This window comes from Rhopilema esculentum, chromosome 13 (assembly GCF_057945365.1).
Source record: "Rhopilema esculentum isolate cy_ngs chromosome 13, ASM5794536v1, whole genome shotgun sequence".
NCBI classification, from domain to species: Eukaryota; Metazoa; Cnidaria; class Scyphozoa; order Rhizostomeae; family Rhizostomatidae; genus Rhopilema; species Rhopilema esculentum.
In genome coordinates this window covers 7,622,167-7,642,455 of record NC_142827.1, presented here as the reverse complement: position 1 = coordinate 7,642,455, position 20,289 = coordinate 7,622,167, and the positions used below count along the sequence as shown (strand labels likewise).

Here is a 20,289-nt window from a genome sequence, read left to right as displayed (position 1 = left end):
TGTGTCATTTTACTCAGTTTTTGAGAGTTTCAATTTCAGAGACTTTGGATGATGTTAAAGTGACTCGAATTGGAGACAAATAAGTCGAGCTTGTGATTGACTGAAATGTCATTTATCCAAGTATGAAAAAAATATTTTGTTTTTAATGTGCCTTCTCTATCACGTGTTTTATAAAGACTGACAACAAAACTGAGCAAAACAAAGTGTTCCCGTCATTGTGCAGGACTCTGTCCCAAAATATTCCTGGAGCTGTACCTCCTAGCTCTCGTCACTTTCTGTTCTCTGGTTATCCAAATTATTCGATGTAAGCTTCCTTTTTGTAGAAAGTTGTTAAAGCTTGCATTTCGAGGGGCGTTTTGAAGTCCTGCTGGGGTATCAGAGGCTGAATCTCAAAATTTTTCAATTGTTAGAAATGAACTTCAATCGTTTCACTGAATTCATCAGAATATTCAGTTAAATTTTTGCTTTTCTTGGATTTCTGCCCTATGCAACAGCCCTTCGGCCAATTTCACCCAAAACGACATCGAACGTAGATATTAAATCCTTGTAGAAAAACCCCATTAAAAACGGGAAATGGAAAGAGTAAAAGAATGTCTAGGCCCACTATCTGAATGCAGCCTTCGTCTGTACGTATTTCATAACCTTAGCTTATAGTGGAAATTTATTTGTCAATATAGGTACTTATTGTTACAATCGTATTTTGTCTCAATCATTCGTTTTGTATAGTAGGCAACCCTATTTGTAATTCCATTTTAATCAAAAAATTTTAAAGAAATTATAGATTCATTTTTCGAAGAGCCTCGTACTAATCAAAAGAAAGGAGTTCTACCGAGCCCAAAACATTTGGCGGGAAAATTTTCGTCATCTTGTTAATTTCACCTTTCTAGACGAATTTTGCTAATTCAAAACAACATTCGATAACATTTGTACAAACCTTGGATTTATAATTCAGAAACCAAGCACATCGAGAAGATAAAAGAAACATTGCTCTTTTTTTCATGAAGTGCAAAATTTTTTAAGTGTTTTAGGAGGAGATGAATCCAAGGAGGAGAAGCATCCAAGGAGGAGATGAATCATACGGTTGTTCGCAAAATATAAGAAGAAAGAAAAAGATGTGTAATAAATATAAGGTAGGTGTATATCTTTTGATATCAACTCAAATTTATCCCTTGTGCAGTAGAATTAATCAGCAATTCCGTCTTTGATATACGGCTAGGTTTGCATTTCAGATTAGTCTAACAAATAATGTCTTGATGGCGGACTTGAAAAATCCGGAGAGCTACCATGTTTTGCTTGATGTCATATTTCTAGGAGAGCGTTCCCTGACCCTAGGCGACCTGTGATTCGTTGATACTGTCAAAAAACTCCTTGATGTGTATGACACGAGGTTAATCGGATTATCCCAACCAGATCCTTCACCCTCGCCGTCTTGGTAACCGTAAATCGTATCTGCAAATACCGTGTCTTAAAGTTAGGCAGTCATTTGGAAGCTTGCATGAGTTTTAGCTGAAGATAACCCATAGATTAAATCATAATGAAGATTAAATAAAGAACGATTTGAAATCAAATGAAACAACTTGAAAAACTTAAGGATATTTTGAAAATATCCATGTTTACACTAATCTATGTATATATTTATATTCAACATAACTTCATTAAAAATGAAAATGAGTTGACAACATTAACTGGACCGTTTCAAGGGTAGAAGTTGATCATGACTTTCCCATGTCCATCACATAAGTTGGATCTCATAACAACTCTCTGAAATTCTTTCGACGTGCGTCAAGGTGCCAAATAACAGTAAATTAAAAATACATTTTTTATATTTACCCAGGTGTAATATAAACTTGTTCAGTCTATGCATCACGGTAAGGTTACTCACCGCTATGCATCAAGATTAAAGTTATAGTACCCTAGAAGGAAAGAATTGTTTGAGGGGCACGATTACTCGATCATGAAGGAATTTTTCATTAGTACCTTGGGTCACAGAAGAAAGAAAAAGTGGAAATAGAGAAATTTCGAGCAAGGAAATAGAGGATAAGAGCGGAGAAGTGGAGGAGTTCCTTCCGCTTTTCGCTCTTATATTCTATTTCCGTGCTCGAACTCGGAGGCTGTCGTACCCAGAGTAGTTAACTAGATTTCTATAAATTATGGAGCAAAGCTGATAGTTACATAGGCCCAAAGAGACTTTAAGGCATGTATGCGTTTAGTATGGTCCATGCGATTTCGATATTTTCGTCACACGCTTTGAGAAAATATCAAAAAAGGAGTTTACCTTGATGAACTGATACAGGCAAGCAGACAGTATTTAAACTCTATACAGGCATAGACTTCTAGATGCTCTTAGGCCAATTTGTGTAGGAATTATTGTAAATGTGTTAATGATTGAGAAGCAAGCACGAATGTTCTAGGAAATACATCTTCTGTGGTAGCAATGATAGTAATCATGAAAACAATTTGCAAACATAAGCAGCGCATTACGAATGTGAGGCAAAAAGTGATTTTTGTAAATATGTTTTGTGGGTTTTTGTAACCAGGAAAATAATTTTGGATAAGGGAGATTTGCTTGTAGGGGAATTATGGCTAGTGTAAGCCGCTGGGTTTCATCAGTGGACTGGTGCTAAATTACAGAGGCATGAGGCATGATGGCTTCTTTCTTTAGGCCTTTCCATGCCCAAAGGGCGTTGCATAGCAACATAAATGCCTCTGTTTGAATAACAAAAACAATAACAAAATGCTTCAGAATTCACTGGATTATTTATGGATAAGATAAATGAGTAAATTCGGCGTGTCTTTATTTCTGCATCTCAATAAAACCAAAACAGTTTCGAGTATCTTTTAAAATTTGCTTTCTACTTGAATGCGGCATCTTAAGCACCCGATCGGGCTTTTAAGATCAAATATTTTCGTAGCCATTGTTCAACTTTTGATTAACCTCAATTTATTTACAAAGATAAGTAACAAATGTGTTTTTGATCAATATGAATACTAAAGAATGGAAAGGCAACAAGAATCTTACTTTTTTTATCATTGTCACTGTACTTAACGCCAAAGCATCTCCTTTCTATTAGGCCAAGAGATATTTCTACAAGGCCAGGATTTTTATGTCTGAACTCTGTTGTTCTGGCTGCAGCTTCAATGAGACGTTTGAGAAAAGGAGATTGGATTTTGCCTCAAGTGGTGAGCTTATTTTACATTCTTACCTAATTTAAATGGCATAAACTTAGAAAATTTCTTTTGAAGAATGCAGATGTTCCTGCCCATAATACATCAATGCACTGATTTGGAGCAATAGGACTTATATATTTCAGCAGAAAAATGGCAAGATCGAAACAATAAGTAAGTTCGATAAAACACCCTATGTTTTTGTCAAAAGTAGATTCAAACAATCATATTTTCAAACATGTCATTAAAAGGAAGATACGCCGTTTTTATCTAGCCTAAAATCAGCCTCGGACGGTACGGGAAAGGCTAGTACCAAGTCAAAGCTTGATCTCTGGGTATATATTTTTCCTTTCTACCTTCCAGGCAAAACCAGTATTAAAAAAAGCAATGCACTTTATACAAGTAGTTCTGTATTACCTTATCATGCTAGGTAATTCCAGCATCAGATTTGCTATATGTTGAAGTGACTTCGACTACACTGGATCATTATCTTAATGTAATTTTGATGTTGAAGATGTTTTGGGATATGTTATTTAGAGATCTCCGACATTGGATGGTATAGGTTATTGGAGTATCATATGTGGTATGGAATATGTTATTATATCGTGTGTTAATATTTACATTTTGCTGTGTTGGACAGGACGGTTCTAAGCTGCAAGTCTGAGTTTCACGCTCAAGGTGATCATCAAGCTACTTTTTCGATTTTTTGCGTGGTTGTTTCATTGGTAACGTGAAATTGAAGCATTTTATCTTTCTAATGGAACTTCTCGGCAATACTTTACAATTAACTCAAAAATTTTGAAGATGAAGCACCCTCTTTCTATATCGGCACTCAGTGAAACGCCCTTATTGGCAAATGAATGGGTGCTGTTCCTATTCATCTGATCGAGGTTCCTAGTTCCCATAGAAACATGTCAACAAAGTCTAGAAATGAGAAAAGGAAAGATGCGCCCGCGTCATGCTTTGAATACAAGTGGAAGCAAAATTGCGTCAGAGCATATTTTTTCCAGAGGGAAGAGCCAGAATATAAACAACGAACAAAAAGTTCTGGACACTTCTTTGAGTGTACTGAAAATACCAACAAAGGAATGAAACTAGATTGCACAAGATTGAAGCTAGATAGTCTTTGATTGGACAAGAGTATTTTCAACACATTTAGATTTAATAAAAAGCATAATGATACGCCAAGAAATGATCTTGAAAATTGAAATACTAGAAACTGTGAAGAGAATAGTCATAAACAGAGGCTCGATTTCAACAGAGAAGCAACAACTTGCTTCTTTTTTTCAGTATGTGCAATTTCTAAATTATCAGAGTTCTAGACGCACCATTATAAGCAGGGCCATCGTTAGCTATTGTGCCTATTTGGGGTTTCTAGGACCCATATGCCGACCAAATGGTTAAGCCATCCTTTACTTGCTGACAGGTTAAAAAATTTGCCGTATCCCTAGGTGGTAAAAGCCTCTCGTTTTACAATGAAGATTTTTTCAAGGGGATATCACATCCTTTCACGCACCTCTAGCCCATCCCACCCCCATTGCAGCGGTTCTGGTCGCAAAATCCGAGGTAGATAAGTAAATTTAGATATCACATTGCTGCAGTCGACGTGAGTTTCAGAAGAGGGACCAATATAGCCATAAAGTTTCAATGTTGATCGTCAGCTCCCTAATATTGACACAGCTACTGTTGCATGTTTCTTTTTAAGGGGCAAATATTAAATCACTTGATTAAACTAGCTACTGTTGCTGATTACAGAATTGGCCATTTTATATCGATAATTTGTGTGTCTGGGATATCATAAAGTAGTTGGAATGGCAGTATTTTTTTAAGATGGTTGCAGGTTTAAGTAATTATGGCAATGTTTGTTCTTATGAATATGAAAAAGGAATTTTCCAATCGGATGCTTAAAGTCTAACCCCCTGGTTAAAAGGAAGGTAGAAAGAAAGAAATACTAAATTAAGCAAAATGTCACTGGAATATGCTTAATCAAAGAAATTAGATTTTTGTTAAGTGCAAGAATGACAGAGATCTAAATATATAAAAGGCTAGATTTGATTAAAAAATTGTGTCAAAAGTGCAAACAGTTTTGTGCTGAAAACTTAAAATAAAATTCCTGCAAATTGAAAGTAACAAAAAATGAGTACCCCTAAAAATCTTTATCTCATAAACATACTTCAAACCTTCTAGATAAGCAATGATAGGTAATAAGAAATGGTTGGTTGGTGGGAAATGATCAAGAAATGAAATTAGAGCAACAAGAGGACTTTTCATTTCAACCATCTTCTTGACTTTGTATCCAAAGTTTGCACTAGCTTAATATATTTTAATTGATAAAAGGCATTCTCCTCGACTGTAACAATCTTATCCGTGATTAAGGTGCTTGATGTCGCAGCTGATCGAAGTTTTCAAATTACTTATACAACCTCGAAGCACATAAGATTTCATTAATTTTTTTCAGCATTTAATAATTCATAAACCTGAACATGTGTATCTTACGAGCTTTTCAGTAGGTATGTTTGTACACAAAGCTATAGCAAGAAGTTTTGTTGATTGTTTTTTGGCTGCTGCCAGATATTAAAAGCTGCACCAATTCCCCATTCACTAACGTAGATTGTGAACTTTCGATTCTATTGGATAGGCGTGGTCAGGGTGAATTAAATGGAAGAAACAGATATTAAGAAGTCTGGGCCTGAGTTCCCAGGAAAACATTTTAGTTTTGCCCTTAACTTAAGCTTTCGAAGTTTTCTAAGATAAGATAAGCACCATGAGAAAACGTTTTGACCTACTACGTGTTACAAGAAGTATTTGGTTTGATTTGCCTAGGGTTGCCCAAAATTGTTCAACAGAAAGACGATCTCTATTTGCATAATGGTGTCTATCAACTTTGCTCTGACGATACGTGAGTGATCAAGAGTGAACATTTATGTATCCAAGTATCATTTTTTTTATAATTCACAGGAGAGAGATATTCTAGCTTATGAACCCTATGGTGCAACATGTTGAATCGTGTTCCTAATCTTGTACCCTAAAAACTCACCTGCTCTCCCAACAAATCTTCTTTGATTCATTGTAAACAAATAAAAAGTTGTAACTGCAATCTGGCCAAGCACCCTTATACCTTGACTCTTGTAGACATTGCGGGTTTAATTGAGTTCATAAACAACATTCTATGTAAAGTAATAAACTTTCTTAGGTTTTCCACATTTTCTTGAATTCGAGAGCATGGTTGCCGTAGAGGCTCAGGGGGCCAGCCCTTGTTTATTAAAAGATATATTTTGAGGGAAAGCTCAGGTTAAAAGCTGCAGGAATAACAAAAGATATAGAAAATTTCGTAAAGAATGCATATACTGTGATTTTACGATAATGGAGGTTTATCTTGACTCAATGCGCTAGATTCACACTAATGTCAGTGCTGCAACTGCGCGAATTACTATAAATTCAAAAAATGCACGCACAGGATTTCAGGAAAAAACTATTGCACGGTGACCCAAACTTTGCAGTCTACCCCTCATAATTTAAAGGTTGGCAGTAGCGTAGCCAGAATGGCAAGAAAGGGTGGTGGAGAGGTTGGAAAGGTATGTTGAGCCGAACAATGGAGGTTTATACAATTGAATACGCCAAAAAACGCCCCCTTGTCAAAGGTGTTCTTGTCGTTGAGGGGGGGGGGGGGGGGGGGGTTGTCCGCCCCCTCTTGCCTCCTTCCCTAAGCTACTCTAGGCTAGAATCCCTGACTGAGAGCAGAATAAAGTGTCTTTTTAAGCAAATTTGTATCCCTATAAAAAAATTGTGTTACGTGTGACAATAAAACGGTTTGTTGTTGAAAAGTAAATTTTTGGTGAGATAGTATGATGATTGGCTAGTATAATAGTTTGACAATGAAATTAATTTATAGTAGGCTTAGAAGATTTTCTTTCTAACATAGGCCTATTTAGCGCTAGTTGAAAAAATTCCGCAACGAAAGAGCAATTGGCAAACGAATGATATTTTTTAGAAAATTAGGAGATCTTGAGGTTAAATGACGTCTTTAAAAGCTGAACAGTTTTTGGACGCCTGAACGATTTTTCGAAAGCTGAATATTTTTTTGTTCGCTGAGTGATTTTTTAGGTTGAGTAATTTTTGAAAGCTGAATGGGATTTGTTATTGTTGCATGAATGATTGGAAATGGTTTGCTGAATGTTTTGAAACATTTGGCATGGTAACGTGTATGCATACATACACATAATTTTCTCCTGGGTATCAATTTCTTTATTTACATAAGAGTAACCATAGTAAAAAGCCATTCTTAATAACGTTAACTCTGGGATATGAATCATAACTTTCAGGTAGTCATTTATCAGTGTTTTATAATGTTATGGGCTTCTTTGCATGCCCCAGATAGTGACAGGGACCACTGGGTACAGGGCGTACAGGGGGCATAGTGTTTGAAGAGGGTACGGGGGTTTCAGGGGGCACAAGGGTTTGTTGGGCTACGAGAGGCCGTACCCCCAATGATTTGCTTAAGTAAGTTTGCACAACTTTAATCCAGCCTTTATTAAAGACCACCTTCTCCCAAAACCTCATAGCTATTTCGAAGAATTTACATTATATCTGTTCCCGAGGTTAAAACTACAAGTTTTGGTATAAAATCTATTAGCTTTTTGGGTCCAAAGATTGGGAATTCTCTTCTGAATGAAATAAATCACCCAAAAATATAATCATTTCAAAGTTCTTTGTTCACACTATTGTTAAACTAACAGTAGAAAGGTATTACTATGATTAAGTTTGTGATGCTGGTTAATTTCAGGCTTTGAGTTTTCTATCATTAATTGCCAAGGTTCCATTTATGTGCCCCCATTACATGGGCTCCGACATAGGTTGAAAAGTGGGGGGGGGGGCAAGAGAAAATTTAACACCCATAACAAAAGATTTTGAAAAAGGCCCCCCGCCCCCCCTCTTCGTCGGAGGCCCTGCATTATGTCTTTGGTAACTACGGCCCAACTTCTGTGTCATCTAATCTAGTGCAGTTTTAAAAAACGAAGTCCGGCAAATGTGAAAGCTTCTACTGAAAATGTAATGAAAAAACATTTTTGCCCTTTCGTAAGAATTAACCGCTTTACCTAGACTTCGGTGGATTAAAATAAGTGACCTATTCACAACATATTTGCTTACCAACATGCTTTGTGTTCATTGGTTGATCTTTACGAAAATATTCCCCGGAAACTTGAAAAGAGTCATTGCGACGGCGTGAACTATATTTGAGTTAAACGTTTGCAGCGAACAAAAGCGAGCCGCTGCGCGAAGAGTAAATGCAGTCGCTTGTAAGACAAATACCCGTTGCTACGTACGACAAAGGAGATAATTTGTAGGTAGAGGCAGGTTCGGGCTGCAAGTCTCTAAGGTTCTTACAAAGTCTTTTGAAACCAGTCAGGATCCAGGTAACGATTACAAGAAATTATGCGATACACACGGTGCTGTTAATCGTTCGCTCTTCGAATGGTTGCTGAATAAAGGTATGTTTCATCAATAAGGCATTATTAGGTATCTCTTTTAGCGGCATAGTTGTTTATCCATAGCAATTTGTGTAATCTGGCACCGCAGGCAACATGGTCGCGGAAAGGCTCGAGGTCAGCTCTGATTGCTATGATTTTTATAAACGTTGAAGAAACACCAGCATGTGAAATTTTCATGGCGTTTTGCAGCAGTTCACTACCTTCTCAACAGATATCTCGGCAACACGATTACAGTCTGCATTACTTCATTCCCAATCTAGTTTATAAAGTGCGATCGATAGAGTCTTCAGCATTTTGGATATCATGCGCGGTCGCTTTAAAACGGACGGAACTTCAGTACTATATTCAGATTTCCCACTTCTGTTCATAAACAACAGGCATTTGATAAACACTATCTTGTATGGATGAAAGGCACACAATTTTAGATTTACCGTTTAGTTACTCTGAACCCGATGTAGCGAGGGGAATTTTCTCAGTTGATGAGAGATGCTTGTTACAACGGATAAAGGTGCATGGAACTAAGATCACTTTGAAAATAAGTCAAGAGATGTTCCATTATCTGTCATTAGTGGATATCAAGTTTGTTTTTGAGTTCTTTTTGCTTAATAGTCATTGAATAAACAATCTACTTATCGCTGCTTTTTTCATAGACGACAAATTATATGTTTCCCTAAGCTACCCTTTGGTGTATTTGCTCTTTCACATTTCCTTTAAGATTTCTCGGTTTAAAAAGGTCACGATATGGCAACATGAACCATAAACAATTTCTGTGTCCTGTTTCCGTGTCCAGTAGCTATGCTGTTTTACCTTTTGTACATCTATCCATATCAAAAGTAAATTCACAATAATTCTGTCCATTTGGTAATTAGAAACACCCTATAGAGGCTCGGCAGAGATGGCGTTGAACTTCAAGTAATCGTCTTCAGAAAGTCCTTGGTCATAATATTCAAATTAAGTAATTTTATGGTATATAGGGTAAAATACCAGACAGTCAATGAAAACTCAAGTTAAATTAAACCTCGTGGGCTCCAAAGATTCCAGCAAAAGGCCTCGTGTGCTCAAAAATCTAAACAAATGTTCTTTCCAAGATATTTTCGCTTTGTTTAGGCACCCAGAATAAAGAGATCGTAATGTTGAATAATATCATTGGCAATAAAAGCAGACGACCCAAACGACCATGTGGGAACCTGGCTTTAGGAACAGGAAATTAAATTGGAGCTTTGTAACGATCAAATGTTAATTGGGAGAAATCTTTTCAGAACCTGAGGCTTTGCTATGAAAACCATTGGATTAGTTCTCTGTACGATGAGTATCAAGCTACGCCCTTCGAATCAGTATGTTTGGTAAACTTTTTGGGAAATAATTAAAAATGCTGTAATTTCCTCCAAAATCGTAGAAACGTAGAAACTATATCAACGTCAAAGTTTTAAAGTAAAAAATGCTACAACATAAAAGGAGGTTCAGATATCGTTAGTCTTAAATTGTCTTCAATGAATTGTCTACATTGTCGAATTCATGAAGATCATCTCAGTATAAATATTATTAAATGTGCTTATATGCAGTTAAAACTCGTGTGATGTGTTTCCATCTTCCCTCTAGTCCTATAGTAAATTAAAATAACTCTACTTTACTACTCTGTATTTAGTTAGTCTCTTGGAGCAGGTTTCCCCCTACAACTATCATTGCCACAAGTGACCTACATTACATTATGTTATGAATTCTATACAACGAAGAAATATTTGTTTGATATCTATGTAAAAGTGGGAAATACTTTCAAATATTGGGAAGTTTTTCCTGCACCGTTATTAGCCATATAACGGCTCACTTAGATTACATCAGTTTGCTGAAAGTCAGATAAATCCCAGATAAGAGCAAAATAGTATCAGTTACAATCAATCGGCAAAAAAAGCTTCTTATTCTTCCTGGATATTTCACCTTCAGAACTTTCAAATATAATGTTGAATTTCAACCGTAGGAAGGCAAAATATACCGGCTTTTGTTACTTCTTCAGCAGGGTAAGAAGTTGATGTGCTCATACAGATCCAAAATAAAGGGAGGCTAATGACCCTTTAACTTGTAATGATTTGACTGAGACGAGGCTTGTGTGATGTAGGGACCTTATTTTCATCTGCTAAAGTTTGAATGTTCTCAGTCTTGAGAAGTCAACAAAATTATCATCCCTTGTTCACCGAAACTTTGGAACTCTTTTAATTTCATTACAGATTAGATCACTGGCGTAGGAAACATCTTACTCAACTAACAATCCTAGTGACTGAATTGATCTTACTGAACTTCAGCAATTTCTTCTCGAGAAAAGCCATCGATTGAAGCCATTTCCAAAACATTATCACATCCCCCTCCCTATTTGCATTTTTAATTACCTAACTGTTTACAGAGCCGGCGCCACTGGGGGCCAGAGTGGCCATAGTCCTCCACTTTTTGCGAAACAAGTAGTTTTAAAACTGCAATAAAAGTGGTAAGAAGCCTTGGCCCCCTACATTTTTAGCCTTGGCCCCCCCCACTTTAAAATTCATGGCGCGGGCCCTGGTTTACATACAAGCAATATATAAGGCCCATATAAAATCTTGAACCAGTCCTATATGTTCCTGAGAAGGGCTTAGTGACCCTTTATGATTCAGCTTGTGACGAAGCCAAATGTGGCACGATCTCCTCACGGACAAAAGAAATTGAAAAAAACAAAAGCAAAAATTTCATGGACTCATGGCTAAATCGTGAATAAATGTGACTGTACAAATGAATACACGAAAAGACACAAATGATTGATACCCTAACATTTTAAAAAGTTTATCGCAATAAAGGTATTAGTTTCTCATCCCGTGGCATACACTGTAATCACGTTTGAATTGATACCCACGTCATATTGACAATTTTAAATTTCAATTTCTCTTAGACCAAAGCGCAGCCTAGCAACAAAGACTTTAAACAGTTGCACGTGGATTAAGTTTAGATCATTAGGAAGGACCTGTGGCCAGAGATCTTTTTTGTTACAGTTTTTATATATACTTTTCGATAGAGGGATTAAGGCCGTCAAACATAGATGGTATATCAAGGGTTTTGGAATGCGTCAAATAGCTGTGAAGTTATTAGTTGCTTTTCCTGACAGGCTCCATTTCTCGAGAAGATTGGAAGCAATGACGAAAACTATGAGGCGCAAGGCGAGAGGAGAGTAGGGTGCGGTGGGGGGGGGCCTTGGTCGGATTTTAGGTGATATAGGTGAAAGAAGAGAAAGGACTTAAGATTTAAGTTTTTTTCTTCTTGCATAATAAAATCTTATCGTTACTGATCTTTGGTTGTCTATGAAGCGGTTAGAATGGGAAAATGGTTTTTCGTTTCAAAGTCTGCTAAAGGATGGGAGAACACGCTTCCAACGAAAATGGTTCTGAATGCATCTAAACCGTTACTACTTGAAGGATGCTATAGCAAATTTTGAGAATAAAGCACACTTCAAGAGAACGTTGTTTCGAGCCATTTTGAAATTTAGCAAATATTTTTATTCAGCACTACAACATAAATGTGTGCTCAGTGGCGTAACGGACTAAAGTTGAATTAAGTTCAAAAATTAGCTCTAAGCTTTTAGAGGCCCCCAGGAAAAGTTTTCTATGTTTTATTTACTTTGAAGCCTATATTTGGATGTGATAAACAAAGTCAAGGAATCCCAAGACTGTATGGTATATACCAGTCTGAATGAATGTAAAGTTTGTTCATTACCATGTTTTGTTTTGTCTAATGCTTACAACTGGCGGCACCAAGCTGAATTGATCATAGGGGTCCGGCTCCCTCTGTTGCACCCAGGCCCGTAGACAGCTAAACTGGATTAGGGGGAGGCATGGATAGAAATATAGCTTTTTCTATACCTGCCTTACGAAATTCTGTCAGATCAAGCTGCGCTTATAAGATCTTCAAACACGATTTTCGCAAATAATTTGGGGACATTGCTCCCCTATCCCCCAGTGTCCACGGGCCTGGTTACGCCATTGTGTGTGCTCCCTTCCCCAATACAAGTTACTCTAAAACTCTTTACTTGGCCTACAAATGTTCTACGTTGCATGTCCTTGCAAGCCGACAGTACATAAATCCTAGTCCTTTGAGTCGAGTTTGCAGGCATGATATAAATGTCTCATGATATTTAGTTAATGATTAAAAGTTAAAGACATTTGAGACAACTGAATTTTAATCTCTTTCTTCACAAAGGATTTCAAATCTATTGCTTGGAAGCCAAGCATTTTCGTTAAGAAATCCCTTTTTATCTTCTTACTTTGAGTAAACGATTTTCTTATATCTGATTTCGTTTGACCCATTATTACGGTATTTCACAGTCATAAACAACGAAAGAATTGCTTTTTTGAGGAGAGTTGGGGTTTACATTTGTAGAAAACCAATCATGCTTACCTAGACTGGCTCGAGTGAGTTAGCAAGGTAATATTTGTTGTGCTCTGTTAAAACAGGGCCGGCGAAACCGGGGGCTGGGGGGCAATGACCCCCACTTTTCTGCAGCGCTAAAGGAAAATTTTAAGCAAAAGTAAAAATAAATATAATATATCAATTTGCAAGTAACTGTTCCTAGTATTCTCTTAAATATGCCCTTAGCTTTATCTTGGTTGCTATGTCTTTACCAAAGAAGAAATATATGAATCTAATATGGGAATTCGATCCAAGAAATCGGTCATCGTCTAGATTTTACAAAGAGTAACAGCTTGGCTTAGAAAAAGTTTAAAAAATCTGATCCAGAATAACTTGGTGCCAGCACAAATTGACGGAGTTTTGTTTTGTCTATTGCCTAAACTTGGCCCACACAGTCTATTTGCTACCAACGAATTTCTCAGAAACATTGCAAGAAGAGAGAAATCGATGTTGAAGGGAAAGAAACTGAGGAAAAGAAAATTTTTGAGGATATGAGAAAGACAGAATGGGCAGATTTGTTCTATAAAATTAACATCAAGAAAACTTCGAAGCTTGATTGTATCGATAATCCTACTAAAAAAGATAAAATCTAGACTCAATTACAAGTTCTATTAAAACTCTTTTCGACCAGCGCAGTTTGAAAGTTTTAAAATCCAGATTTTTTGTTAAAAGCACCTCATTTTCCGAAACATATAAGATCAGATGTTACAAAACAGTATCCCAAGTTTACAAATTGCTTAATCCTTTTTTTTAGTTGACAGTTCTTCTGTTGATATTCAATGTTTTTTAAACCTTGTTTCATTTATTTTTCTCTTCCATCTTATTTTGGATACTTATAAATCTAAAAAAGAGTAAGACCTAAACTAATCTGAAACTCTGCAAGACCTTTCCTTTTCCAAATCAAGATCACAACAGACGAGACTAGGGACATGTTGATAAAATAGCGCTTAAATATACTGCCTCGGATTTACGTTCATTCAAAATTCATTTTTGACACAGTCTCTGGCCATCCCTAAGACGCAATAATTCAAAAACTTTTCTTGCCGTCTACCATGATGGCGCCCTTACCTAAGCCCTTTCAAGCCTTTGATACTTGGCCCTTCCACTTTCAAATACGTTTTGCTGGCCCTGTAAAAGCGATATTTCTTTTTATGCATGCAAGAAAGAATAAGACCTTTCGTGGGGTAGGACCATCCGTAGAATTCTGTAAATCTTGCAATGCCAGATGTGGACAATAAATGGATAGTAGGAACACCGCAAAACGACGAGAAACAAGCAAATATAATGCAGATATACAAATTTAAAACGAGCAGCCAAAGCATTTGAATTAAATTAGAAGTAAACTAATGTTTCACCCCAGCATATTTCTTGATTGGCTTTCTCATAAAGTTGGCTTAACTAATATAAACAGGTCAAATGAGCTTGCTTCTATCTCCAGGCCTAAATGTTTATCTAAAAATGATTAATCTATCTAAAAATGGTTAATCGCATTTTTATCACCTTTTGCGTTTAGGTTGCAATGCCTTGAAAGATATTTAGATGTTACATTTTGAAAAGTAAATTTAAATCACTGTTGCTCTGCCATAGGCAGGGGCGTAGCTAGAAGTGGGGTGTAACACCAACAATACTTTATGGATTCGCCGGCAAATCTTCAGTTTGTCTGCAAAATCCTTAGTTTGTCGGTAAAATCATCTATCAGTTGACAAAATAGTACCTAAATTCTTCTCCATTTATGATTCCATCGGTAATTTTTTTTATTGATAACCCCCCCCCCCTAGTTTGAAAGGTCAAGCGACGCCACTGTCATTAGGCCTTCTTGCATACTGACATTCACTTCTCTGGCAACCTTGTTTGGCAATAAAGCCGGGAAACAAATATAAGTGATTGAGAATTACATTAACAGGTTTGTATGGCACATTAGCTGTAAATGATAGCCAACGAACCATATGATATAAAATAGTTGGGAATACATAGTTGCTCCAACCAAACCAAACCAAAGACGCCTAAAGAGCTGATAGAAAGATTATCTAACATAGTAGAAGAATAGGTTAGGCTCTATGTACTGTAGACACGCAAAGATGTTTAACTTTTCACCCCCTTATCTTAGCAGATGTCATTCTTTGGCCTTTATGTCCTACTGAGAGAATTTACTTTTAAAAATCCTATCTAATAGACCGAATTAGTTACCAAGCACTGTCATTTTTCTATTTTCTGTAGACAATGTAATTTTTCATTTACCATCCTTTCATTTAATTACAACCAACGTGCAGCCACAGAATTCTTATTCTGTGGTGCAGCATAGTGCATGAATAAAAAAATGTCGTATCTTTATATTCATTTCAGACAAGATAAGCAAGAGGGTTCCTAGTACCAACACATAACGAGTTTATAAGTTATAACGAAAACAGCTCTCCCTTTACCAAGCCATGGCTGAATTTTGAATACTTAGGATTGATCAAAACTATTTCCATGGTATGTGAATCTTTTTTGGTCATGCTGTACATGATCTTTATAGTATGAGTATCAATGAGTAGCACGATTAATTGATCTTTACGTGATCTTTATAGTATGAGCATCAATGAGTTGCAGATATTGTAATGTATATATGTCATAATAGGTTCTCAACGTCTTTTCATCTTCTTTTCACTTTATCAAAGAGATCACGCATTTTTTAATAAGAAGCTGAGCTCCTGATGAATGCCAAAGGGTGAAGTTTTAGAATCACGAAAACGTAGCTAGCATAAGAATAACAAAAAACAGAACACCTAATGAGTCACAGTGAGCTCTTTCTCCTTGTATCTATGTATGTCAATTGAGCCAGAGCCTAATCGTCGAAAAGATTTTCGAGGAGTTTTCAAGATTGACGATGATCAGAAATCCGGCTTCTTGATTTTTGGCAATGTTTGGGCAGGGTTTCTTATAGACGGTTTCCTATAAAACAAAATGGGTGTATAACGTTTGCAATTTGAACCTCCTTATAAGACTTTTATCAACACACCATTTGTGCAGCAAATAGCTTGCTGTTTGATATCAAAAGGCATCACGATAAATAAAACTTTTACCACTGCATGCTTTATGCAATGATCTGGGGGCAGAAAAGGGGACAGGAATGATCTTTCAGTTATCAGCAACAAAACCAAACAACCAAAAGGGTACCAAACACTGCCACCTTTTGGAAGTTTTATCTCTAGAGGAGCCTCGTGTCTTTCTTCAGCGCGTAAGAAGGTTCAGTTTTCATAAAATTTGATGTCGTACACTAATGGTTGCGAACCTCTTGACTCGTGGTATTTTGATGCCCATGCGTGGAGTATCTGTGACCTGATTGACATATCAGTTGAAGTTTGTGGTAGTAACCTGGCCACACGCAGTAAGCATTTCCATAACGACAGTACACACTCGAAGCAAAAATTCAGTAAAACTGGCATTCACACGGGGATGATTTTCATAAAAGAATTTGATAGTAGCTCACACTTGTCTGTTAATCTTTACTTGGATCTATATGTTTCAGTTGGCAACTGGTTATTAATAAATATTAAATATTAAGCAGCACTTCCTTTTAAAAGATGAAAACAAATATTTTACTTTTATTTTACTCTTTTGCTCATTCTATAGGTTTTATCTGTAAAGTGCTCTGATTATTCTATGAATTGACTGGTTTTCTCTCTGAGTTCTTAGAGATAGGCAATAATTTAGCAAAATATTTGGTGTCGAAGAAGGCCAGTAGGCCAAAGAGGCCACTGGCACATATGAGCTGGGCCCCATGCGTCTAACTTCTTTCAACTATAGATATTTTTATCAATACAGGTATGATAAGCTTTCTTCTCGCTGTAAAATGTTGAGTTTAACTAAAAAACATAACTTAAGTCTTGAAATCAGTCCCTCAATGATTAAATAATTTTGAGAAAAAAACGTTTTTTGATTTATATTGATTAATTTTCAAAAATATTGCTCCCTGACTTTCAAACGCAGCTAAAAATAGTCGTAATTTTGATATCAACACACGATGTTATCATATGATATTACAATATGATATAGCCTCACAGTATAACCCACTATTTACCTAAAGTAGAGGCTTGATATAAAGAGTTCAACTTTTTCTTTAAATCGGTCCTTTGGGTCATTCTTCGCTACTTTTTCCCGCCATTTATTTGGACTTGTCAACTGAATAAACTAATCACGCCGACTAATAGGCAGCCAATCACGTCACCCTTGTCTTCAATGAAATGCCCAATAGAGTTCTAAAGTGATGACGTCACCAAAATCTATTTTTAGAATTTTTGAATTTTGACTCAATAACCTGAAAGATCATCATGAAATACCTCTAAATGTGCAAAATCAGGCAAGTGTATTACGAAATGGCAGAGATATGGCCACATGTTTACTGGTTCTTCCCTCATCAAGCCTCTGTATTTTGGTCTCTGTTCATAACTTTATGAACAGAGCCAAAATAACAGTGATTCGTTGGCAAACCTCAAATCTTTCATTAGCCATATCTCAACCGATTTTAGACATTTCTGGCCAATTTTGCATATTTGGAAGTATTTCATGGTGATCTTTTACCCTATGTGGTTAAAATTCAAAAATTCTAAAAATAGGTTTTTGATGACGTCACACTTTAGAACTCTATTGGATCATGCTACTAGAGATAATGCATAAGAGGACTTTTCTGACAGTGATTATAGCGTGCTATAGCTATAGGTTTGCTGGAAAGTTCAGGAAAATTTTTGCTCATTATGAAAGCGAATGCAGCAAAATTGTTTTATCCTCTCTATAGTTTGTTTTCTTTTTTGTAAAACTCGTCAATTTTGGTAAATAGAAGTAATGTCAGCAAAATTAGACAGGAACATTTGAAATGGCTCAAACGCATTGAGGCTAATTATCTTATTCCCAATGCTGTTCCAATGATGCTCCTGGATGCCAAGAATATGTTTTAACCTTACTAACCGCAATCTGGCGCCGATAGGCCGATGCTCGATACAGAATCTAAAAGGATTCCTGACTTGACACTGCTTGGCCATACAGAAATTGGATGCCAAAGGAAAAGACTGACGCTAAACACTGTATTCCTTTCTTTAGTCTGCTCCAACTGCAAGCTGAATAGAGAAAGATAAATATTTTACATTTAAAGAAAACTCAGTTTGTAAATGTATGTTGCAACACGAGCTTTACCCTTTGACTGTGAATAAAAAGCTTGCTAAGAGATTGTCAATATTAGCAGCTTACTTGCAATCAGTTTTCCAAGACATATTTCTAAGAGTTCATATGGCAGGCTGAATAATGACCTAGATGTGTAACATGAAGTAACTCAGAGCTCATTTATACTCTCCCGTGCAAGTTTGGAACCGTGATAAAACAATCGCGGCTCGCCCTTCCATTATTTTGCTCGGAACAGTTTTGACCCTGCTACGACAGCGAACGATTTATAAACCGTCACCATTTCGTTTATGAACGGGGCAGTGTAAATGGGGTCTCAGAATGACGAGGAAGGGTGTAAATCTGTTCAAGAAATTACTTGATGATGTCAATTTTCCTGTGACAATATTCCAACAAAACCCATTTCATAATAAAATAGTCCGGGTTCAAAGTTTCGGCATGTGGTTAAAACTCGATCCTGGGGTATTCAAAAATTGCTTGTTAGAACTTATCATTTTTTACGCCAGCAGTGTTTCTAATTATTTGTCACTGACGTTAGCAACAGTGGGTTGTGAGAACTAATAAATGGAACGCTGTGAGTGCTTCGAAATCTACAAAGGACGGATTGCTTCCAATTCTGGTGTTTGCTGCTTGCAGATCTTGTTAATCTGCAAGGATTGACTCAGGAGTGGACTGCTTTGACTCATAAATCCAAACTGAGTTCAGAGTTAATTACCAAATGAGAAGATAAATAACACCAAAGAAATAAGGTCAGCATTCAATACTTAAGTTTCCAGTTTCACTGAGCACGATGAAGAGCCTTGATTTAAAAAGAAAACTTGTTATTACCTAACGATGTTATTGTTTCCAATGCCACCAAATCCACGTTTACTTAGTTTTGGAAACGCTTATACGAGTCATTATCAAAGAGAGCCTTGGCCAAATGGCGTATAAAACGGGTATAATACGGATTTATTTCTCATTTTTAAGTGCCTTTTGCCAAATACGATTTGAATCAGAGTTTGTTGTCTGAGAAAATCAAGATATAAGCAGACTATGAATAATGACACGAAAACAAGGAGAACATTAAACACATTAAGGAAAAGATGCTCAACGGTGTAAGGAATTATGTGAAGACTTTACAAGACTCTAGCTTCCCCATTCGATTGAAAAAAGTCAATTTTTGTTATGTATTTATTTGAATTTTATATGTATCTGTGCCAGGCCCATACCGCCTGGCCCCTTTTTTTGCAGCCCGCACCTAATAAGACGGTATCAGTGTTTTCGGTAACCTAATAAAGTATATAGGAGGAATGAGTTGGTAGTAATGGTTATAAATGGATGAGACAGTCTTCTATGTGCCACCTCACGTGCTTGTCTCTATGCCCTAAAAACAAATATTTAATGGAAACATAGCTAAATTTGCAAGGAATTGTAGATTGGGCATTTGGTGAAATTTTGTGAATAAGGGAAAAAAGTAAGATGGGAGATGCAATGAGCCATTCGTTAAATTATTCGGGAATGCATAAAATACTAAATGATGATTATTGAGAACAGACACACTCAAATTTGAAAGAAGATTGTAAGAAGTTCAGAAAGACCTTGTGTGGAATCTTGGATTTCTTTTGGCTAATTCATTTAGGGCAGGAGATGATCAAATATAGGCCCGACTGTTTCCATCATCTACCGTTGGACAAGAAACAGTAAATCTAATAGAATGCTATTCACAGTACATCGACAAAGACTCTTGTGGAATTTGTCTTTTGACAGGAACAAATAAATATTTTCTCAATTTATTTATTTCACCTTTAAACTAACCTTCAAGATGCAGCTAACATCTGTTTGATTAATTATTTGCACTCTAGTGCACATAACATGTGGCTCTTTCGATCAAGTTTGTTTGTTTTAATTAAAAGGGCGGACAAAGGAATCTTTTTCGGGCAAAATCAATTCACTATACTTGTTTACAAGCTAGACTCGTTGTATAAATGTTAATGCACTGCAGAAAAACAAGGGGTTTTTGCAATGTGCTCTGTTGACACAAAGCCAATACTATCAAGATTAATATATTTATGGCCAA

The 20,289-nt window shown here is 36.5% G+C and overlaps 1 protein-coding gene across 6 annotated transcripts in view; it reads left to right on the top strand.

Annotated features, from left to right (window-relative positions):
* Window positions 1-3,026: 3,026 nt before the first annotated feature.
* Window positions 3,027-20,289, top strand: part of LOC135691605 (uncharacterized) — a 36,155-nt gene continuing 18,892 nt past the window's right edge. Inside the window, exons 1-2 of one of the 6 annotated variants that reach the window (XM_089112235.1) lie at window positions 8,154-8,654; window positions 9,762-15,548. The gene's annotated coding sequence lies outside the window, so the exon portion shown is untranslated. The other 5 variants (XM_065209503.2, XM_065209505.2, XM_065209502.2 and 2 more) reach the window with 5 other exon arrangements.